This window comes from Sapajus apella, unplaced genomic scaffold (assembly GCF_009761245.1).
Source record: "Sapajus apella isolate SASKATOON/1434 unplaced genomic scaffold, GSC_monkey_1.0 scaffold18, whole genome shotgun sequence".
Classification (NCBI taxonomy): Eukaryota; Metazoa; Chordata; class Mammalia; order Primates; family Cebidae; genus Sapajus; species Sapajus apella.
In genome coordinates, this window is record NW_022436958.1 from 12,500,937 (window position 1) to 12,525,619 (window position 24,683).

At 41.3% G+C, this 24,683-nt stretch overlaps 2 long non-coding RNA genes across 2 annotated transcripts in view; one reads left to right on the forward strand and one right to left on the reverse strand.

The window, feature by feature from the left end:
• Positions 1-4,890: 4,890 nt before the first annotated feature.
• Positions 4,891-18,140, reverse strand: LOC116556975. Its single transcript, XR_004271292.1, has 3 exons — positions 18,125-18,140; positions 12,825-12,829; positions 4,891-5,037 (listed from the first exon to the last, which is right to left on the reverse strand). It is a non-coding gene; the product is annotated as an uncharacterized LOC116556975 (long non-coding RNA).
• LOC116556976 overlaps positions 10,850-24,683 on the forward strand; it is a 48,368-nt gene continuing 34,534 nt past the window's right edge. Inside the window, exon 1 of the long non-coding RNA XR_004271293.1 lies at positions 10,850-10,978. This is a non-coding gene — a long non-coding RNA (uncharacterized LOC116556976). The remainder of the gene's footprint in view (positions 10,979-24,683) is intronic.

Genomic DNA, 24,683 nt, shown 5'->3' on the forward strand with positions numbered 1-24,683 from the left:
TCCATGCCAGTCTTGACCCTTAGATTTTGAATTTTGGGGTAGAAATGGTATATATCTGACTTAGAACCACAGAAACACCAAACACAGGGGCTAAGAATATTTCTAGAGGCCAGCTAGTTCCATGTCATCCCAACATGGCACGTCTCCACTGTGGGTAACAGAGATGATTTTAGGTGTAACATGAAAAAACAGTGTATAAGTTTATATAGTTATGTATATATCTTAATACATAAAATACATGTTATATGTTAGGGAAAGTTACAACTAGATTTTTAGGGAAAGCTGGTGCATCTTTCCCAGGATTTCATGGACATGATTGTGAGGAAAATGCCACATTAACTTATCTTTTAAAAGGGAGTTGCCATAAAGAACAAATATGATATGAACGCCATTATTGTAGCACATACAGATAGCAAAGATGGTGAGAGTTGTTTGCAAATAACTGAGGTTTGGGAAATAGTATTTAATCCGCCACTAAAACTCACAATTAAGGAAACAAGCTCAGGAGAATCGCCATGTTTCAGAGAATTTAAGATGCCATGGATCATAGGATGTGTCTTTTTGTTGTTTTTGTTGTTGTTTGGTTTTTTTTAGACATAGTTTTGCTCTTGTTGCCCAGGCTGGAGTGCAATGGCATGATCTCGGCTCACCACAACCTCCGCCTCCCAGGTTCAAGTGATTCTTCTGCCTCACCTTCCCAAGTAGCTGGGATTACAGGCATGCGCCACCATGCCTGGCTAATTTTGTATTTTTAGTAAAGACGGGGTTTCTCCATGTTGGTCAGGCTGGTCTCGAACTCCCAACCTCAGGTGATCTACCTGCCTCGGCCTCATAAAGTGTTGGAGTTACAGGCATGTGCCACCACACCTGGCCAGGATGTGTCTTAATATCAGAGACGCTAAAATATAAGGAAATGTAAGAATAAATGAAATATGAAAGTGGGTTACTCAAAATCAGACATCTAGGATTAAGATTATTTATTTATTTGTATTTATTATTAGTTTTTGAGCCAGGGTCTCACTTTGTCACCCAGGCTGGAGTGCAGTAGCGTGATCTTGGTTCACTGCAGCCTTCACCTCTTAGGTTCAAGTGAACCTCCTGCCTCAGCCCCCCAAGTATCTGGGACTACAGGTGCATGCCACCATGCCTGACTAATTTTTGCCCAGGCTGGTCTCAATCTCCTGAACTCAAGCAATCCACCCACCTCTGTCTCTCAAAGTACTACGATTACAGGAATGAGCCACCATACCTGGCTGGATTAAGAGTATTTAAAGGGTAATTTATTCTCTAAGAACTTTTCTACTTTATTTTTATTTATTTATTTTTTTAGATGGAGTCTCACTCTTGTCACCCAAGCTGAAGTGCAGTGGCACAATCTCGGCTCACTGCAACCTCCACCTCCCAGGTTCAAGCGATTCTCCTGCCTCAGCCTCCTAAGTAGCTAGAACTACAGGCACGCACCACCATGCCCAGCTAATTTTTGTATTTTTAGTTTTTGAGCCAGGGTCTCACTTTGTCACCCAGGCTGACAACATGCAACAGGTATGTTTCACCATGTTGGCCAGGGGTTTCATCATGTTGGCCAGGATGATCTCGATCTCTTGATTTCATGATTCACCCACCTCAGCCTCCCAAAGTGCTGGGATTACAGGTGTACGCCCTCTAGAACCTTTCTACTTTAATAGATGGTAAGTGTTCACCCAAAGGAATAACATTCTCAGGTTGGAACTTCAGGCATTGCCTGTGGTGAAATAGTTTTGGGCAATAGCCCTTCTGAAGTCATCCCTGCAGAAGATGCCTGTTCTCCTGTCAATTTCCTCCAGCCAAATATCATCAGGAACACAGCTGTAAATAAACAAGTTAGGTTTATTAACTCATTGCAGTGAGAGAGAACTGTGAACCGTCTCAGTTAGAAGTGTTCAAAAGGACATATGGTAGGATTTGGGCTTGAATTATGTGATTTTGAAAAGGGTTTGAGGAAGCTGGGCCTTGGTCTGGAATAGATGCTGTTGGTGAGCCAAGGCAATTCTATGATTTGGCATCCTAATAAATCTTTGCTAGAGGGTGAGAGAAATGAAGGTAAGCTAAAGCTGGGATTAGTAAGGAAAAAGCATTTACTTGTATTAGCCAGGGCAAAGGAACATTTGGTTATTTTTGTGGTTTGGACAATGTTCATGTTTTTGTTCATATTCAGATACAAGAGAGTGAGTGGTTCGGTCTTTGTGTTAAGCCATCACAGAGTGGCCTTATCTGATGTTAGTGTTGTATGAAATTGTTTATGTTCAGTAGAATAAGACCTGGCTATGAGTGCCAGGTCAACCCCTGGATGCTGGGGCTGCTCTTCCTTCTCACACCCAGGCAGCTCTCTCCTAAACTATCTTGCTCCATTTAGCAGAAGGATGGTTACCAGAGGCTGGGAAAGGTAGTGGGGCCTGGGCAGGGCAGAAAGGTGGGGTTGGTTAATGGGTATTAAAAAATATATAAAAAGAATGGGCCAGGCACGGTGACTTACACCTGAAATCCCAGCACTTTGAGAGACCGAGGTGGGCGGATAACAAGGTCAGTAGTTCAAGGCCAGCCTGGCCAATATGGTGAAACCCTGTCTCTACTAAAAATAGAAAAATTAGCCAGGTGTGGTGGTGGGTGCCTGTAGTCCTAGCTACTTGGGAGGCTGAGGCAGAAGAATCACTTGAACCCAGATGGTGGAGATTGCAGTGACCCGAGATCACGCCACTGCATTCCAGCCTGGGCAACAGAGTGAGACTCCATTTAAAAAAAAAATAGAATAAGTAAGACCTCATATTTGATAAGTTAATTTTACATTTTAAGATCACTAAACAAATGTAATTTATTTGTAGCACAAAGAATAAATGTTTGAGGGGACAGATACCCCATTCTCCATGATGCACCTATTTCATATTGCATGCCTAATCAGAATGTCTCGAGTACCCTATAAATATATACAACTACTATGTACCCACAAAAATTAAAAATCTAAACATTTTTAAAGATTAAAATGTCAGATGCAAATTGTCAGCAAGTTAAGAGTTTTGTATTATGCTAATAAATGTTAAGACCCATATTTGGACTTTGTGCTGGCAAATGCTTTAACTCAGAAAGTAATGGCCCTGCTATTTTATCTCTTCTAGAGAAGGTGATCTTCGGCCATCCATGACAATCAATACTCTACTTCAGTAAAGGTAATAATCTGTGTGCTTCTCAGTTCATCCTTTGGCAGCCAGCTCACAACACCCCTCTTTTTACATGACAAAGAGTAATTGCCCTACTGAGACTTCCCTGGGATTTCTGTGCTTGCTCAATAGCATTTTCTGGCGGTGGCAGAGCAAGAAAAGTATCTTAGAACCCTCTCAAGGCCTGCAATGCTAACAGCCACCACCTCCCAAGGCTAGAGGTATTATTAACTAGAGGTAAGTAGGAGGAAATGAAGGTAGACTAGTAGTTGCCAGGAGCTGGGTAGGAGTTTCTTTAGCGGTGATGAAAGCATTCTGGAATTAAATAGTAGTGATGGTTGCACAACCTTTTGAATATACTAAAAACCACTGAATTGTACACTCAAATGGATACATTTTATTATATATCAATTTATTTATTTTTTTTTTACAGCCCTGTACTATCTGTTGTCCAATTACAGAAAACACTTAATTTGTACATTTGTTTAGTTTCTAATTGTTAATAGTGTGAGGGAAACTTACTTATTATGTTGGTTGGTGCAAACATAATTGAGGTTTTTGCAATTACCTTTTTTTTTTTTTTTTTTTTTTGAGGTGGAGTCTTGCTCTGTTGCCCGGCTGGAGTGATCTCAGCTCACGGCAACTTCCGCCTCCTGGGTTCAAGCAATTATTCTACCTCAGCCTCCCAAGTAGTTGGGATATATATCAATTTAAAAAAACTTTTTAAAGAACTGAATAACAAGAGAGGTCAAATAACATTTCAGAAAGACTTATTGGTCATTGTTGGATTTGATTTTTTTTTTCAACTTTTAAGTTCAGGGGTACACACGCACAATGTGCAGATTTGTTACACAGGGAAACGTGCGCCATGGTGGTTTGCTGCACAGATCATCTCATCACCTAGGTATTAAGCTCAGCATCCCTTAACTATTCTTCCTGATGCTCTCCTCCCCCTGACCCTCAACCCCAAATCAGCCCTATTGTCTGTTGTTCCCCACAATGTGTCCATGTGTTCTCATCACTCAGCTCTCACTTCTAAGTGAGAACATGCAGTGGCTTGGTTTTCTGTTCCTTTGTTAGTTTGCTGAGGATAACGGCTTCCAAATCCATCCATGTTGCTGCAGAGGACATAATTGTGTTCTTTTGTATGGCTGCATAGTATTCCATGGTATATATGTACCACATTTTCTTTATCCAGTCTATCATTGATGGGCATTTAGGTTGATTCCATGTCTTTGCTAGGGTTTTATTTTGATTTTTGTCCCCTAAATTGGAGAGATTTCTAGTTCATCAGTAATCTGGCATTCAATATGACTAGTTCATTTAGTAACAGAGTCGTTAATAGTATTCAAAGCTTTCTTCTTTGGCTAAAGGTAACTAGTAGAATTGGTATTGTGATTGTGGTTAACTCAGTCTGCTCAACACAGCACTATCAAAAGTGTAAACTTCCTCTTTGGAGTAGTGTAGACTAAACCAGGGTGGGAGATTATATTCTGTTCTTGTAATAGGAAGCTTCATCTTTAAGAAATCAGTCAGTCGTGTTTTCAGAGAGAATCCATACTTGTCTTTTAAAATATTTTGTCATCAATTCTAGCAAAAGTCCAAATCACTAGTTTCTAAAGGATTTCTTTAAAGGCTAAAACTCAATTGAGGGCAATATATTAAGCCATTCTTACATTGCTATAAAGAAATACCTGAGAGTGGGTGATTTATAAGGAAAAGAGGTTCAGTTGGCTCACAGTTCTGCAGGCTGTATAAGCATGGCACCTGCAACGCTCACCTTCTGGGAAGGCCCCAGGGAGCTTTCACTCATAGCAGAAGGAAAAACAGGAGCAGGCATGTCACACTCATAAATGACCAGATCTTATGTGAATTCAGAGTGAGAGCTCACTTACCACCAAGAAGCTGGCCCAAGGTTTTCATGAGGGATCCACTCCATGATCCAAACATCTCCCATTAGGCCTTACCTCCAACACTGGGGGTTACATTTCAACATGAGATTTGGGCAAGGACAAATATTCAAACCATATTAAGTAATACTTAAAAAAGTAATAGAAATTATGTCATCCTGCAGAGATTTATAATACATACAAGGATGTCCCCAGCTCATTCATTCATCTGTGTGCCATGCATTTTGCCAGGCACTGGGGAATACACGGGTGAATTGGACACATCACCTGCTACCAGAGAACTTCAAGTGTAGTAACACAACTGAGCGTTCTTTTTATGTCACCTGGGTATATGGTCGGGCTGCATTTTGTTAGTTTGTTTAAGGTATTGTCGTATACTGATTCTACAATCATGGAAATTAAGACCTTGGACTTGGAAATAAAAAAAGAGAAAAGGTATTTTTATTCATTATTTAGGGAAAAAAAAAAAACTCCTCTCAAAGAGGAATCTGGTCTTTCCTTGGGACCTCTTTGAACCCTTGGGATGATATTTGTGTCAGTTCAGAGGGAAAGGACAGCTGCCTGGGCTGCTCCATCTGAGGCCCATTGTGCCATTTCCTCTGGGTAGTATGATATTAGCTAGTATTCTCATGCAGAAAAGAGCTCTCAAGTAATTGCAGGCTTCCAAATGTTTTTGAATATGAGCACCCCATTTTTAAAATAAATAAAATAATAAACTTCTACATGACAGTGGTTTAAGTAGCTATTGATTGAGAAAACACATAAGTAGGTCAAACAAATGCAATAATACTTTGAAATGGTTGTACATTTCAGTGTCAAAATATAGATATATACTTTCAAGTATATACAGCATCTATATATACTTGAAACATAGAATAGCGTTTCCTCAGTTTACACACAATTCTTTTCAACCATCAGATTTCCAAAAATTTAAAAGTTCTATGATACTCTGTGTTAGTGAGAGTGTGGCAAACTTCTATGCCCTGGGTGAAACAGAAAATTGATATAGCCGTTTTGGAAAGCAATCAGACAATATCTATTAAAAATTTAAATGTGCATTTTCTTTGACTCAGCTATTCCACCTTTACTTAAAAAAAAAAAAAGGTCTGTGACGTATTATTAAGAATTTAAGTTACAGAACAACACAAATGGGATAATCTAATTAATATAAAATATATTCATATGTGTAGTCTCAAAACCTACACAGAAGCAAGAGACATTGTTTAGCTAATTTACACGAGGATTTCTCAAATTTGGATAACGTATTGATCCCATAAAGGGAAACAGTTCTTTGGATACTTACTATTGGCTTAAAATTTTCAATCCTAAATTTTACTTAAGTAGGTATAAGTACTAGAAATCAGTGTACTCTTTATGTTTTAGCATTCATAGAAATATAAATCCAAAGATAATTTACAAATTAAATGCCTTAGGAATCTGTGTCATAAAAACCCCAATTCACAGATGATGTGCTAAGAATGAGATTTCTGATCCAGTTATAATTGTAGAAAGATATACAAGTCTATTGTAAACCATTTTGCATTTGGCTTTGTCAGTATTCTTTGTATTGTTATTACGCTAGAAAAAAATATGAAAAAACTTCAAGTCCATGTTTAAAATTCAAGATAATCAGACCACATTGAACCAAAACTGTAGACCAGTTTTAATAATATGATGCTTGGTAACTCCCCATTGGTTTTGGCCCCTTAAAAGTGAGGTTAATGTTGGCCAGACACAGTGACTCACTCCTGTAATCCCAGCACTTTGGGAGGCTGAGGTGGGAGGATCACCTGAAGTCAGAAGTTCAAGACCAGCCTGGCTAACATGTTGAAACCCCATCTCTACCAAAAATACAAAATTTAGCTGGGCATGGTGGCGGGCACCTGTAATCCCAGCTACTTGTGAGGCTGAGGCAGGAGAATCGCTTGAACTTGGGAGGGGGAGGTTGCAGTGAGCCGAGATCACATCACTGCACTCCAGCCTGGGCAACAAGAGTGAAACTCCATCTGAAAATTTTAAAAAAGTAAGGTTAAAGTTGTGATTTTTTTTTTAAGCATTAAATAGTCTGGGGCAACAGAAAATAATATCTGAATCTGCTCTGTTTTTTGTAGATGTTGAAAAAATGCATAGTTTCAACACAGTTCATAATCAAAGTTTAGAAAGAAAATGCTAAAAGCTGGAAATGAGTCATGTATATCATTTAGAAAATAACCAAAATTCAAATATTGTTTCTATATTTTCTATAATTGAAATGTTCAAGCTAGAATCATATCAGTATGATGTCCTGTGGCTTTCAGATAGACCAAATGCATCATCTTCATATTAAGTCTGCTTCTGGTTTTTTCTCGTTACTTTTCATTAATTAAAGTAGTGCATTACTCTTTTTAATTATGTTAATTTTCAGGATGTTAATTTGAATTCTCAACTTATTAAATAATTCTAAAAACTGAAGTCTTTGCATTTGAAAATGTCACTCAACTGTAAATTATCACAGCCAAAGGGAAGTTTCATCTTGATAACAAGAAAAGAAGTCAACGAAACGGTGACCGTTATCATTTTGATTCTGAGACCTGCCAACCTTAAGGCAGTCAGACTTGCTTTCAGACTCATAAATGATTAAAAACCAGAGAAGGATAGTCAAAGTGTTTATGGCATGAGTGGTAGCATTTCGAGTGACTTTTCACTTTTCTTTATCCTTTCATGTAGTATTTGAAACTTTGTATATGATAGTGATTGCTTATATAAACTTAAAAGTAGATGAGATGCAGTGGCTCATGCCTGTAATCCTAGCACTTTGGGAGGCTGAGGCGGGGGGGTGGGGTGTGGATTACCTGAGGTGAGGAGTTCGAGACCAGTTAGGCCAACATGGTGAAACCCTTAAAAAATAAAAAATAAAAAAATAGCCAGGCATGGTGGCATGCGGCTGTGGTCCCCAGCTACTCAGGAGGCTGAGGCAAGAGAATTGCTTGAATCCGGGAGACAGAGGTTGGAGTGAGCTGAGATCGCACCACTGCACTCCAGCCTGAGCAACAGAGTGAGACTCCATCTCAAAAAAAAAAAAAAAAAAAAAGCAAATGATAAATCTAATTTCACTATGGAAATTATTATAAAAAGATAAAATGCTATCATTGTAAGTTTCCACTTGATGCCAAAAGATTTTAAACACAAATGAAAATGAGGGCTATAGAATTGAAGTCTAGCCTTCAGTTGAATGTGGTCATCTTCTGGTATCAGGATGGTGGACTTTTTCATATTTAATCATTGAGATGGCTATACAAATGAATAGATAAAATTAAAAATAATTTTGTGGGCTGGGTGCGGTGGCTCACACCTGTAATCCCAGTACTTTGACAGACCAAGGCAAGCAGATCAACTGAAGTCAGGAGTTCTAGACCAGCCTGGACAACATGGTGAAATGCTGTATCTACTAAAAATACAAAAAGTAGCTGGGCATGGCAGTGGCCATTTGTAATCCAGCTACTCAAGAGGCTGAGGCAGGAGAATCGCTTGAACCTGGGAGGCAGAGGTTGCAGTGAGTCGAGATCACGCCACTGCACTCCAGCCTGGGTGACAGAGTGAGACTGTCTCAAAACAATAATAATAATACTTTTGTGTAAAGAACTTGTGGGCCTCAGACAATATCTGCAGAATCCCTAGGGATCCTTGAACCTGGCTGAAAAAATACTTTATATCCTTATATGTTGGTTAAAGTTTTTACAGTCAACAAGATATAAGTAAGTGTGCTGTCTTTCAGTCCCCCACCTTCTCACCTGCTCTCCCATTTCCATTGCAGGGTTCTCTCCCCTTGTGTGTGTCTACCTAGAACTTCTCCTGGTTCCTTTCAGTTGCTCTTGTCTCACCAGAAAGTTCTCTGATACATGGACAGGACTGCTATAGAAACAGCCAGCTATGTAGCATGACCAAACCAGAAAAGAACAGACCAAAGATTGGATGCCATGCAGGAAGCCCAGTATGCACTGAGTCCCAGCTAGGATTGAGAGGTGAGAGGGATCCCAGGGTTTTAAAGCCTAAAACTGTAGATATTGGCTCCATATTGGAAAGCAAAGTCCCTGAGTGCTGCTGATTGGCTACCAGTGTCAAGGTTTGAGGCTAGGGAGCACTGAGTCCCTTGGAGAGTCTCCAGTGTACCTCCAGTGTCCACCCACAATGCCAGGTTCAGCACCTCTGCTGTATGGGTGATGCACCTGGATTTTGGAGCCTAGCCAGGTTTGCAGGTTGCATGGCCTGATCGGGATTAGTCAGCATCTAGAAGATGGTTTAAAGCACCCACTTTACAAGGAGACTCAGAAAGATAGAGGAAAGCTTAAACATTAGCTTTACTTAAACTCTACCTCTTACAAATGGGAGAAAAGGAGTTCAGAGTTCATGGTGATTGTTACTTGCCCAGTGGACCCACTGGAAATAGAATCCAGTTCTCTTGACTCATCTCAGAGCTCTTTGAAATTGCAACATATTGCAAAATCACCTTTAATGAAATAACCACCATATCCCTTCCAGAAAAACAAAAACAAGGTATGAAGTGTCCATATTCAGCAAGACGTTGTAAGTAGCACCCACTAAGCCAGAATTTTGTCAAAAAGAGTTGCCTTTTATGAACTTCCCTACTGCTTCCCCTCTCTCAGGCTGGGCTCCCCAGAAGAGGACTCTGACAGAGTCAGATGTATGTGCAACCCCAGTGTCAAAGAGCGTGCTTCAGGAAACCCAAAGGGAATAGGGGAAGCAGGATGAGGAAGGGAGAGAACTCAAGCAAGGGTGTGATTCAGGCAAAGTCTAGAGAAAGGGAACCAACCTGATCCCACAGGGGACCTCTGGAGTGGAAGTTACCCTTCAGAGTTCTGTCTTCATGACTTGAGCAATAAGATTGGCATTTCATACCAATCTGTTTTGACCAAGGCCTGCCTTCAGTAGTTTAAACTCCTGGGTACCTCCAGCTGCTGCACAGGCAGGCAAAGCTGCTTCAGGGCCCAAGGGCAGGCCTCTGCAGAAAGCCACAGGTGCAGGCCACAGAAAGCACAGGGGCCGGGGAGGGGCACACAAAACACGACAGGGGATGTGGGGAGGAGTGGCAGTGTCCACGACATGCCCAGAATCCCACAATGCAGTCTTCTGTTGGATCCTTTCCCTGTTTCTTCTATAAACAAAATTAAACAGACTTGAGAAAAATGCATCATAGCAATGAGTCCGTTAGATCAGAGGTCAGTAAACTTTGCCCATAAAGATAGTAAATATGGCCGGGCACGGTGGCTCACGCCTATAATCCCAGCACTTTGGGAGGCCAAGGCGGTGGATCACGAGGTCAAGAGATCGAGACCATCCTGGTCAACAAGGTGAAACCTCGTCTCTACTAAAAATACAAAAATTAGCTGGGCATGATGGTGCGTGCCTGTAGTCCCAGCTACTCGGGAGGCTGAGGCAGGAGAATTGCTTGAACCCAGAAGGCGGAGGTTGCGGTGAGCCGAGATCGTGCCATTGCACTCCAGTCTGGGCAACAACAGCAAAACTCCATCTCAAAAAAAAAAAAAAAAAAAAGATAGTAAATATTTTAGGCTTTGTGGGTCATAAAGTATCTGTTGCAACTATTCAACTTTGCCAAATGCAGCCACAGACAATACATAAGCAAATGGGTGTGGCTGTGCTTCTATAGTATTTTATGGACACTGAAATTTGAATTTCACATCACTGTCACACATCATATAATATTCTGCTTTTTGAATTTTTCCAAATATTCAAAAGTATTAAAGCCATTCTTACCTTGCAGGTCATACAGACAACAGGCAGTGAGCTGGTTTTGGCTCGAAGACAGTTTGCCAGCCTCGGCTCTAGATCAGTGGCTTGTGGACTCTTTTGATCATGACTGTAAGCAAAGAATTTAATTTTATATTAAACCTAGAACACATACATAAAACACATACATAAACACACATACACATATGTAATTAGAACTGAAGCTTCCTAAAACAGTTCTTATGTTTTCCCTGAACTGTAAACTCTGATGTTCTCATTTTTATCCTCCCTGATTTTGTTTTGAAATGCTGTCGTGATCCACTGAGTTGTTTCTCCAGCCCCCAATGGGTCATGCCACTCACTTCCGGTTGGAAAGCCCCCCATTGAAGTCTATGCTCTGCATGGTGGCGGTATTGCAGTCACAGTGGCTGTTTTGTATTCATCAGCTCTGATGTTACTTGGAATTTGTCAGTAAGTAACATAAAGACCAAAAAAAGATGCTATCACAAACCTGTCAAGGGCAGCATGACAGGATTGCCTGCCTCAACCTGCCTGGTACCAGGTGTTTCAGGAAATTTCAGATGGCTCCCCTGTCGTTCTTGATGTGTGATGCATGCATTTCATTTGAACTGAGCAGAATTCAGAGCAAACAGAGAATTTAAAGTAACTGCAAGTCCCAGCCTGAAACCTCGTGTTTGGCAATTTTGAAGAGACTCTGGGCAATTTGCATTATAGCCATGTTTGTCACCAGCTGAGGTATTTGAAAAGTGTGACAATTTCAAATAGCAACCTCCTGGTATAACTCAGCTAAGTACTAAGGTAGACTAGACCATGGTTGGCTTAAAAAATAAAAGTTCACTGTGATTAGAGGACAAAGGCTCGAATGCTCAGTATATTTTTCTAATCCAGGACAGCTCTGCATTCCTCCCCTTGCAGTTCAGGGGTCGGGACTGGCTCTGGAAAACAGGAACTGGATGGAACTAACCTTTGTCACTTCCCTTTGTCCATTTCCCTCTTGTCACTCTTCTCTGACTTCTCAGTCTTGCTTTCATATCTAGATATTAAAGGTGTGGTGAGGGAGGCAGGGAGGGAACACTTTGAAATCCTTTTTAAAGGCCATGCACTGTGGCACATGCCTGTAATTCCAATACTTTGGGAGGCCCAGGTGGGGTGACTGCTTGAGGCCAAAGTCTCAGACAAAGCCTGGGCAACATAGCAACACCCCATCTCTACAAAAATTTAAAAATAATGAAATTCTATTAAAAGACCTTACGCTTATTCCTATTTTCAGTATTCTCCTCCCATCTCCTATTCCCCCCAACCCCTATGCATGATGATGTTGGGGATCTTTCTGCTCCTTTCTCTCCCAAACTTCAATTCAGTTTGGCTTCAAACATGTCTTTGTGCACATTGCCTGTGCTAGACCAGGAGGATGGTAGTTGATGAGATAAGAAGAAGGAGACTGTCATGTTGAACCACGCTAAGAATTTGGGCTTTTATATGAGTGAAATCAGGAAAATGTACAGGGTTTTGAGCAGGACAGTGGCATGATCTAATTAATGTCTTATAAGGATCATGGATGCTCCTTTAAAAATAGACTGAGGTAGGGCAGGAGTGGAAACAAAGAAACCAGTAAGAAAGCTGTTGTCAAAATTCTCATGAGAGATGATGCGCCAGAGTGTGGCAGTGGAGACAGTAAGGGTGATCAGATTCTAGATATATTAAAATGTACAGCCAATATGATTTTCTGATGAATTAGACATGGAATGTGAGAAAAAGACATTAAGCATAAAGCTAGGTGTACTAAGTCTCTATTGCTCCCTAGAAATTAGCATAAAACTTAGTATCCTAAAACAATTAATATTATAGTCTCACATGGTTTCGTGGGTAAAGACTTGGGAAGTGGTTTAGCTGGTGGTTCAGTCAAGATATTGCAGTCCAAATGTTGGGCAGGGCTACAGTGATCCGAAAGCTTGACTGGAGCTGGAGGACCTACTTCCAAGATAGCACATTCATATGTGTGGTTAGTTGGTGTTATCTGTGGGCAAGTACCTCAGGTCCTTGCCATATGAACTTCCCCATAGGGCTGTTTGTGTGTCCTCATGACATGACAGCTGGCTTCCCCCAGAGCAAATGTTCCAAAAAAAAAAAAAAAAAAAAAAGCAAGATGAGTGCAGCTGTGTCTTTTAAGATCTAGTCTTGGCCGAGCACAATGGATCACACCTGTAATTCCAGTACTTTGGGAGGCTGAGGCAGGTGGATCAAGAGGTCAGGAGTTCAAGACCAGCCTGGCCAACACGGTGAAACCTCATCTCTACTAAAGATACAAAAAATTAGCTAGGTGTGGTGGCACGTGCCTGTAATCTCAGCTACTTGGGAGTCTGAGTCAGGAGGATTGCTTGAATCCAGGAGCTGGAGGTTACTTGAATCTGGGAGCCGGAGGTTGCAGTAAGCCAAGATCACACCATTGCACTCCAGCCTGGGCAACAGGGTGAGAGTCCGTCTCAATTCACAATTCACAATAGCAAAGACTTGGAACCAACCCAAATGCCCATCAATGATAGACTGGATAAAGAAAATGTGGCACATATGCACTATGGAATACTATGTAGCCACAAAAAAGGATGAGCCCATGTCCTTTGACGGGATATGGATGAAGCTAGAAACCATCATTCTCAGCAAACTATAACACAGGAACAGAAAACCAAACACCGCATGTTCTCACTCATAAGTGGGAGTTGAACAATGAGAACACATGGACACAGGGAGGGGAACATCACACACTGGGGCCTGTCAGGGGATGGGGTGGCTAGGGGAGGGATAGCATTAGGAGAAATGCCTAATGTAGATGATGCGTTGATGGATGCAGCAAGCCACCATGGCACGTGTATACCTATGTAACAAACCTGCACGTTCTGTACACGTATCCCAGAACTTAAACTATATTTAAAAAAAAAAAGGAGAGATGGTGAGGGGCCTACTTCTCCTTAGCTGCATTGAATGCAGTTTAAGATAATGCTACTGTGAGGGGATGATCAAGACAATCACAGAGAACAGATAAACAAAATGTAGCATATCCATATAATGGGATATTCTTCCACAATTAAAAGATGAAACAAAAATGATTCCTGTACACCATGGGTGAACCTTGAAAACATTATGCTAAGTGAAAGAACCCAGACAATAAACCCCATGTATTATATAATTTCATTTATATGAAGTGTCCAGAATAGGCAAATCTATAGAGGTAGAAAGTAGATCGCGGTTTCCTAGGGCTAGGAGAGGAGCAGGGGCTGGGGAATGACTGTTAATGGGTATGAGGTTTCTTTGAGGGATGAAGAAATGTTCTAAAATTAGACTTTGGTAATGGTTGCACCATTCTGCAAATATATTGTAAGCTAACAAACCATATACTTAAAAAAAAAAAAAGATCTAGCCTCAGAAGTCACATACCATAATTTTTGCAAGTCCTATTAGTTACATAAGGAGGCATATTCAGTATGAGATGGGACAAAAAAGAGTGAAGCAGGGACTGCTGGTGGCCACCTTGAAGGCTGGCTATCACAGCGTGTCCCCAGAGGCCCATTTATTCATGTCCCAATGTGCAAAATATATTTCCTCCTGTCTAAACCCTTCCAGAAGTATCATACCTTTATATCACTGATTCAAAATCCTGTTATCTAAATCATCTAACCATGAATGAATGGAGTGTCATTTACTGAGAAGAGGAAAACTAGAAACAAGTTTAGTGGGGAATATTAAGTGATGATTTAGGTATGTTAAGTATGAGATTTCTATTGAGCTGGAAGTAGAAATTTCAAGTATACAACTGAATGTGCAAAACATGGGTTCAGAGAAAACAGCTGGACTGGATATATAAATTTTGGAGTTTTTTGGCTGGGCACGGTGGCTTACGCCTGTAATCCCAGCACTTTGGGAGGCCGAGGCAGGTGGATCATGAGGTCAGGAGTTCAAGACCAGCCTGGCCAACATGATGAAACCTCGTCTCTACTAAAAATACAAAAATTAGCTGGGTGTGTTAGTGTGCCTGTAATCTCAGCTACTGGGGAGGCTGAGGCAGAGAATTGCTTGAACCTGGGAGGTGGAGGTTGCAGGGAGCCAAGATTGCACCATTGCACTCCAGCCTGGGGGACAGAGAAAGACTCCACCTAAAAAAAAAAAAATGGGGGTTTTTAGTGTATGAGTAACAAAATTTAAGTTGGAATAAATTCATAGGGCACTGAGTATACATAAAAATGAAAAGAGGCTCTCCAACATTTGGATGTCAAGAAGATGAGGAGGCACAAGAAAAGAAATCCATGATATGACTGAAAAGAAATAAGAATAGTTCCATGATATGCTCATGCAAATCAGTCCCCTTATGCTATACTCCACAATGCTTCCTGTAGTTTCTAATGTCACACTGCCATTATGACTGTATTAGCTGGAAATTACATAGCCTCAGCTTAGCTTCTAAAAGGATCCAGTCTTACTCCTAGTTGACTAGGAGTCAGGAGCCAGAAGACTGTGTAATCTTCTCCTGTGTTACATTTTGGTCAGTGTCAAGTTCTTGTACAAACAACAGAGGTCCTCTGTCTTTTAGGCTCCCCTCTACTTCCTTTTTCTATCCCTTTCTCCCCATGGTCTCTGGCTCATTTTACCTCCACTCTTTTTATTTGCACCAGTCATTCCTGTTTGCTTTTCACACTTTTCTCAGTGGAGCATGCTGGGCTATTCTTGCTAGAATGACAAGTTTTCATTGATATCACTGCAGCTGCCACCATCATGGCAGGCTGTACCTTCAAGGACTTTCCTCTGCATAGCACTCCCTGACAAAATATATCCACCAAAGTCCCTTTGGAACCAGTCATAGGAGCCTTCTAACTTTGGGAAAATTCCAACAACACAGAGGCCAGCATGACAGATGATAGGCAGAGCAGGGCTGGACTGTACGGCTGCTAGCCTTCAGATCCAGAGTCATGTCTGTGGTCCAAAACCCCAGGGCTTGCCTGCAATGTGCCTATGTCACCGATTTGCCCTTCAACCCTTCAGTCTTTCTGGAAGGAGCCAGATCCAGCAAGGCGGTGTGTGTAGGCTTGGTTACCCTGACATCTGCATTATGTTCCTCCTTTTCCTGTATCTTATCTAAAGCAGGATGATATGAACAAGGCACGTGGGCCTCTGGGCTTCTGTGAGGCTGTGCAATCAACATGCAATGTTGATGGTTTGAGGCATGTACTCAGAGATTTGTGTCGATCCACAGGGCTGCTCTGTCTAGCCTGATGTTTCTCCGTGGGGGCTCTACCAGCAATTTGGGCAAGACAGTTCTTCATTGTGCAAACTGTCCCAAACATTACAGGATACCTAATATCCCTGCCACACTCCCACCAAAACACTAGTAGTACCCACCAATTATTGTGACAACTGGTAGCCGCCCTGTGCTTCCCTACACAGTCCTGCTCCAGGTAAAGCAGCTCCAGGATGACCTCTCTTTGGCTACTATTTTGCCCCTCTCCTCAGCATTATTTTTATCTTTGAGAATGAGAAAGTCATGCAGTAGGCAGAATTCTAAAGATTCCCATCTCCTGGTTGTTAAACATTAATCTAGGTTCTGCTTTGGACTTGTGGATGCAATTAAGGTGACCAGCCAGCTGAATTTAAAGTAGGGAGATTATCCTGGATTATCTGAGTGGGCCCAGTGTAACCATGTGAGTCCTTAAAACAAGCTGCAGAAGGCAGAAAAGTCAATCAGAGAGATGAGGCAGAAGGGGAAGTCAGGGACACTTGAAGCATGAGGACTCAGCCTGCCATTGCTGAAGGAGGAGGTGCATATGGAAAGCATGAGAGGAAATGTAGAAGCCTCTGGGAGAAAAGATCATTCCCTACCGGCAGCCAGCAAGGAAGCAAGCACTTCAGTCCTACACACACAAGGAACTGAATCTGGCCAACATTGTGAATCAGCTTGGAAGCAGATTCATCCCCAGAGCCTCCAGAATGGAACCCTGACCTGCCAACACCTTGATTTAAGCCTTGTGAGGGTCTAAGCAGAGGACCCAGCAGAACCATGTTGTACCTGGACTTTCAACCCACTGAACTGTGATTTAATAAATGGCTGTTATTTTAAGGTGCTAAGCTTGTAATTTGTCATGGAAGCTGTAGAAAACTAATACACCCTCCCAAGAAGCTCATTCTATCTTTAAATAGCCTCCTTGTAAGGAGATGTCTCCTTACTTATTGTGCTAAGATCTTCACTCTGTTCCTTCCACCATCAGACCTAGTTTTCTTTCTTTTTTTCTTTTTGAGACAGAGTTTTGCTCTGTTATCAGGGCTAGAGGGCAGTGGTATGATCTCGGCTCACTGCAACTTCTGCCTCCCAGGTTCAAGTGATTCTCCTGCCTCAGCCTCCTGAGTAGCTGGGACTATAGGTGTGTGCCACCACGCCCCACTAATTTTTTGTGTTTTTAGTAGAGATGGAGTTTCACCATATTAACGAGGATGGTCTTGACCTCCTGACCTTGTGATCCACCTGCCTCGGCTTCACAAAGTGCTGGGATTATAGGCTAATTTTACTTATTGTAGCCATGTAGACCGACACTGCTATAAATGGAAGGCTATATCTGAGCCTTCTTTTCCTTTAACCAAAGATTCCCTGTGCATTCTCCACCCTGATTACTTTTTTGTAAATGTATTTTGTCTTGTTTAGGTCCCTAGATTTATATTCTAGATAATGGGGAATTTAATGACAAAGTAAGTTTTCAAAAAGCCCTTACTAATCTGAGGTGTTTTACCCTTGCATTATAAAGAAGAAATTTTCTATCTTTATCACCAAAGAGAAACATCGTTTTCTGTATCATCGACCATTCTATTGTCCATAGTAGAAAAGCATCATTTAGAATGACCTGGAATTGAGGAAAATGAAGTCGAAAATTGTCAGGAAGCTTTCACAAGTATGAAACTCTGTGAACATTATTATAGGTTGTGATACTTAATGAGGATTAAAATTCAATGCTTAGGAAGTTAAAGGAATTTTGCCGAGTGAAATGAGCTCAATGAAAAGCAGCAGCATCTGGGAATTAGGATATTGTATTCCGTATGTCCAGCTGGGCTTCTGATTAGAATCAGTTTCCTTGGTTGGTTCTTGGAACATGGGGCAGGACCAAGGGCTTTGCCAAGATATCAGGGAAGGCAGGTGGGGCTGATTATTGCCATGATCCGCAACTTAGAGCTCCTGAAAGCTTCCAGCAGCATGATTCATGACTGACTAGAACAAAAATGGACAAAGGAGAAGCAACAGCCTTATGATGGGAGGAAAACTAACAGGGCAAAGAACATTTGAGTCTTCATTAAAATTACTGAGTATGCCAAAAAAATGACTTTAAAATTACACAACATAAGGAAATCATGGCTATTGGGAATACTTTGGAAAGTAACCAAAAAAAAAAAAAACTAGATTCAATAATTAGGAAGTGAGTAATTATCTCGTTTGCTTTGTGTTGCCACTGAACCATTTCCAGTTTCATACATACAGAGGTATTTTCCTCAATTAAATTTTAGTACTTTTGCAAGAATGGTTATGTCTTAAGATTTCTTTGAATAAGATAAATAGCATGTTCTCAGAAACTCTCAATTAATTGAACTGAATGAAATTGCCTGTTGACTGGCTGAATAATGAATGAAATCATTGTTGTTCTAATTAAAATACAAGTCCTTTGGGAGAAAGCTAGATTGAGTTGGAAGAAACCATATGTTCCTGATTCCTCCATCCTTCCAGTTTAAATGACCTATAGCCCTGAGGTGTTTTTCAAAGTGTGGCTAAAAGACTTCTGCATTAGAATTGTCTGGAGATGCTTGCTTAAAAATGAAGAATTCTATACCCTACTGCCCTAGACCCACTGAATCTGGAAGAGATGGCTATTTGCATTTTTCTAAAATTGAAGCATAACTTACATGCAATTAAATACACAGATTTTAAGGGCATCTTTCAATGGGATTCAACAAATGTGTATACTCCACCACCTCAACCAATACTTCTATCACTCTAGAAAGTTTCCATGGGCCCCTTTCCAGCTAGTCACCCACCCTCCCAGAAGTGACCACTGTTCTGATTTCTATCACGTGTGTATACTCTTTTGAGCCAGGCTCCTTTCATTTAACATAATGTTTTTGAGAGTCATCCATGTTGTTTTATACATATTGTTCTTTTTCGTTGTTAAGTAATATTCCACTGTGATACATATAGAATATGGTATGATTTGTTCATACAACCACCTGCTGAGGGGCATTTGGGTGTGTATTTTTTTTTTTAGGCTGTATAACAAATTACCACAAACATAGCAGTTTAAAACAACATACATTTGTAAGTTGAGTCTCCCTTATCTGAAATGTCTGGGACCAGAAGTATTTTGAATTTGGATTTTTTTCAGATTTTGGAATATTTGCATTGTACTTACTAGTTAAACATCCCAAATCCAAAATACAAAATGTTGCAATGAGCATTTCCTTTGAGCATCTTGTTAATGCTCAAAAAGTTTTGGATTTTGGAGCATTTCAGATTTTGGATTTTTAGACTTAGGATGTCCAGTCTACATTAGCTCACAATTTCCATGGGTTGGAGCTGAGACATGGCTTAGTCTGGTCTTCTGCCAGGGTCTCGCAAAGCTGCAACCACAGTGTCAGCAGGCTCCATTACTGTCTGGAGCTCAAAGTTCTCTTCCAAGTTCACATGGTTGTTGGCAGAATTCAGGTATTTTCAGTTGTAGGACTGTGGATCTTGGCTCTGTACTGGCTGTCAGCTGGAAGCTGCCCTCTGCAGTTCCCTGCCACATGGCCTTTTCCAAGGGCAGTTTACAACATGGCTGTTTACTTCTTCAAGGCCAGCAGGGAAGTCTCTCTCTTCAATCTGCTAAAATGGAGTCTTATATATGTAACATAATCATAAACATATGACATTTTATGATCTTTGCTATATTGGTTAGGAGCAAGTCACAAGTTCCACCCACACTGGAGGAGATTATACAAGGAAATTATGCGGATTTTTGGGAGGCCACCTTAGGGTGTGTCCACCGGAAGGCATTTTGCGTTCTCAGCGATTATAATATTAGCACACAAGTCTTTGTGTGAACATATGCTTTCACTTATTTAGGGTAAACACCTAGGAGTGGAGTTACTTGGTCACAGGGTAGGTGTATGCATAACTTTGTAAGAAAATGCCAAACTGTTTTTCAAAAAGGTTGCACAGTTTTATGCTCACATCAGCAATGTAATAAACGTCCCAGCTGCTCCACATCTTCACCAATATTTGCTGTTGTCTGTCTTTGTCATTTTAGCCACTTTCTACTGATGTGAAATCTGCATTTTTAATATGCTTTGTGGGTTCTTCTTGCACATCCTCCACCACTGCTTTGTAGAAGTGAGTCATAGAGAAACTGCCTGAGACTACGCAGCTCTTGCTATGGGTCCCTCAGAAGTCAGTCCCCCAACCTAACTAATCAGCCTGGCTCACAGAGAGCACATGTTAAGAACATAGATTCTGGGCCCTATTCTAGACCTCCTGAATGAGCATCTCCAGGAGTACAAATTGTGAATCTATTTTTCAAAAGCCCACCAGATGATTCTTTGAACTGCTGGGATTTAGAACCACTGCCTTCACTACTTCAAGACCCAGAAGTGTCTCTAGTATGCTCCTCACACAGAGAAAATGTCCATAAAGTGGGGCTAGGACTCTGCGATGGCACCACAGCCATCCCTGCTTATAACATTGAAAAATTATAAGTTGAACCACTGTACAGAGACCACATATACAGTTAAACTGTTTCCAGTTTTTTACTCTTGATAACAATGCTGCAGCCAACAGCTTAGAACATTTTCTTTTATGCTGATGTGCATAGGATAAATTCTTGAAAGTGAGGTTGCTTATTCAAAGAGGTAGGGCTTCCTTAATAACATCCGTTAGCACATTAGTGCTTATTTGTTTCTTCTTATGTTAATGACACAATTTCATGCGAAAAAAGAAGTTCAGGGAATTACAGCTCAGGTGTTTTGCTTTGCTAACAAGACCTATATTTCTTATCTTAATCTCCAAATGTAACTCAATCATTGCAAGACACACTCCCTTTCAATTTTCAGGAAGACATTAAATTTCTTTAAGAAGTAATTCATAGAAAAATACTTGTTGAGTACGTGTTACGTGCCTAACAGGCCCGGTGACATGACGTGAGCACTAGATGGAACCCCGGAAAGAAGATAGACAATAAATCAAGCAATTGCAACCCAGGATGCTGGGCGCAGAGCCCTGTGGGGGCACACAGCAGGGATGTCTAATCTCATGGGGGAGTGATCAAGATTTCTCCAGGATTCTTATTCTCTAACCATTGTTTTGTTAAAAACATGTTCATATGAATAGACGTTTGTGCATTCCTCTCTGATTAACAGTCTTTCCCCCTCAGGACAGATCCAGGGTAGTTACCTGTCTGTGATGAAACCTTTCGGAGGACTGCTCAATCCTTTGCTCCCACCGCAGTGAGAAAGATGGAGGAATGGACACTCAGGAGGACGGGTCATATGGCCAGCTAAACATTCGAATACCTGTGGTGAACAGTTGATGGATATGGAGCAAGAATTAGAGCCCTAGCTGTGCTGCTAGTTGATTTCTTTTGAGTTGCATATCTTTGCCTCTTCCACAGGAAAAAATAAAATACCAGTGTCTCAACAACCTGTAGATAGAGGGTGTCCGAAACGTTTGGGGTCATAGGACAAATCTATTTTTAAATGGTATGCTCAATAGTCTTTCTTCAATCTCCAGACAGCTTTTCAAATAAAATTCTTCTAAATTTCAGTATATACTACAGAGGGCTCAAAGAAGTCTGGACACAGAGAAAACAAGTACGTACTGCATTTTTTCAAATGGACAATTGGACTCATTGCTTTAAGTTGAGAAGTTCTGCACCTGAAAAGATGTCTGGAGAGTGAAGAAAAATGATTGAGCACAGTATTGGAAAATACAACCGACATACCGTTTAAACATAAGTTTGTCCTATGTTGTCCAACTTTTCAAATACCCTGTGCCTTGTCCATTTAACCCTCAAAGCAAGTATGGTTGCTGAGGTCAGGGTGGTTACACGAGTTGCCCAAGGTCTCCCAAAGACTCAGTAGCCTGAACCATGATTTAAACTTCACATATCTGAGACCCAAGCTTACCTGCTTTCTCCTTCACGGCATCACCTCTGAGCTCAGACCACCACAGAGTGTTATTGTTAGACCACAATATCTTTCTGACACCTTCATTGCTGCCTGATTCTATTAGTCACAGGCTCATCTTTTAGCATCGTGGGCTTCAGGAACCTTTTGAGGACATGAATGAAAGTTATGGACCCCTCTCTAGACAACTGGAATTTTGTGTTCCGTATAAAGGCATGCACAAGACCCCTAAATGCAACCCTAGACTCCCTTGGGGATCATAAACCCAGGTAAAGAATCCTTTCTTTTGGCTGTAAAGTTCTGAAAGACAAAGTCTAGACCTTATGTGCAGATGCCTTAGAAACTGTTGGAGGGAGTGTAGGGAGGCAGTGAAGCAGAGAGGAAGGAAGAGGAAATCTTTCCAATAGTAAGGATGCTATGGAACATCATAAGGCTCAAGGAATGATATTAATAGTTTCCTTCCCTTTCAACAGAGCCATGTAATTATAAAGGACACTCACAAGGCAGTAGCTGTCAGTGCTCCACTTCTTATCTGTGTTGCTACCACAGCCTGTGAGCACATGAATGTGCACCCATGCATGCACTCCAACCCCAACCTCTCTTGGAGTTAGAGGCACAAGCAAGGACAGGAACACATGCATTTGGGTCTGTTCCATGGGGTACCTAGGAGGCTTAAAAGCTATTTTCTACCTCCTATATAAATGGAAACTGACCCTTCTTTGAGGTGCTGGCCGTTTTTGATGTTGAAATTTTTTTATATTGCTGGGAATCAGAATTATCTATCATTATGTATAATTTCCTAGGGAACGGGATGCAATATTATACCAAGCTTCAAGGCACTTTTGAATATTGACTGTTCACTCCCTTCAAGCTCAAGAAAGATGTTGGGAATGAATCAGTATCCCTCAAATTTTCCTCCTGGGCACTCCTTTTCCCTCCCTCCCTCCTACCACCCTCCCGGCATCTCCTGCCATGCCCTACACACCCTGTTCTGATGGCTTTATTGCTCCTCTGGGAAGCATTTCTTACAAACAAAAATAAGCAAAGCACTCAGCTCGCATAACAGCTTCCATCCTTGTGTGAGGTTCTCATTCACTAATGAATGCCTCCCAGGGACTTCATGGGTTGTAAAGGCAAACATAGGCCTGGGGACCAAAAAGTGATTTATTGATCACTTGGGGAAAAGCATCTTAATGAAGTGAGAATGAGCAATGAGCCCAAGTCATTTCCAAGCCACATTGTCTACATCTGTAGTAAATGTGTTCTGTTGTATACCAGGTAAAGTAGACAGCTGCCCACAGAAAGAGATTTCGTGAGACACAAGGAGGGCATTAATTCATTCAATAACTATGAGGACTTATTATGTAGTACATGCTATGCAAAATGTGGTGGATGCCATGAGCTTATCATTTAATAGGAGACACTTATGAGTGTCTGTAGTAAAGGGAAACATTGGGGTCCTGCATGCAGGACTGCTTCCAGGCAAGATGCCAACAGCTGGACCAGGGGTTGAAGACTTGTAGGAATTACCTAGAACTGTCTGTGGGGAAGTGGAGGGGCTTACGGAGGTCCTTCTAGGCAGAAAGAACAGGATGGGTGAAGACTCCAGAGGCAGAGGTGTGCTGGGGCCTGCTTGCACTGATGGGAAAAGGGGATTGTGGCCTTTTCTCCCAGGTCTACATTCATGTATGTCATATTACTAACTGGAAATCAGTCATGGTGAGAGTATTTACACAACAGATATTGGCAAACATTGTCAGGCATTTTTTTGTCCCTGAGGAGCCAGTTGATAAACACTTTCCAACATACCACTGCCCAGAGGTGAGGTGACAAAGAGCATGGTAGCCTGGGGCAAACTGCCAGAAGGTCAACGTGTCTGCTGTTAAATACCAGACTGCTTAGCAGAGACAGGGTGGCTGGGTGTATCAGCAGGGAGCAGGTCATGAAACGCCTCATAGCCACACAAAGGAACTTGGGAGTGTTGCTATCTTGCCAAGTTTTTGTAGTGGACATTTGCTGTTTATTCTTGCCCAGCATCTATACCTCTTTCTTCTGGTAAAAGCAGTCCAGTTTTCCTCTAGGGAACTATGTCCTTCTACTTTTAGTTCTTATGGTTTCAGGGGTAGGTTTATAGTCCAACTTTGGGTAATCTAGAGACTCTCTTATCCATGGTCACAGAGGTGCAATGTGAGCCATCCCTGGGATTTGTGCTGGAGCTAGAAGGAAAGAGATATGATTATTCCACTGCGATGGTTAAGTCTGGAACTGTTGGTGACTATCTTACCACCTTGAGCTGACAGCCTACTTGGGATTGAAGCCAATAGTAAAGAAAAAACACTTCAGAGACTGAAAGAAACACATTCCTGATATTATATGAGCACCTTGATTTAGCTGTACTCTAACTGGACTTCATTGAAAGAGACCAATATATTTTCTTTTCTGCTTCTGCTGGTTTGAGTTGGATTGCAGCCTTCTGAAACCGAAAGAGTCCTAAGGTAGTATCTGAAGTCCCAATCCTACTCCTCCCAATTCCTGCACTTTCTTATTAAACATTATCTCTCTAGTAAGCGCCTCTTAAAATACAATTACGTTACAGGCATGGTGGTGTGCACCTTAGTCCCAGCTACACAGGAGGCTGAGG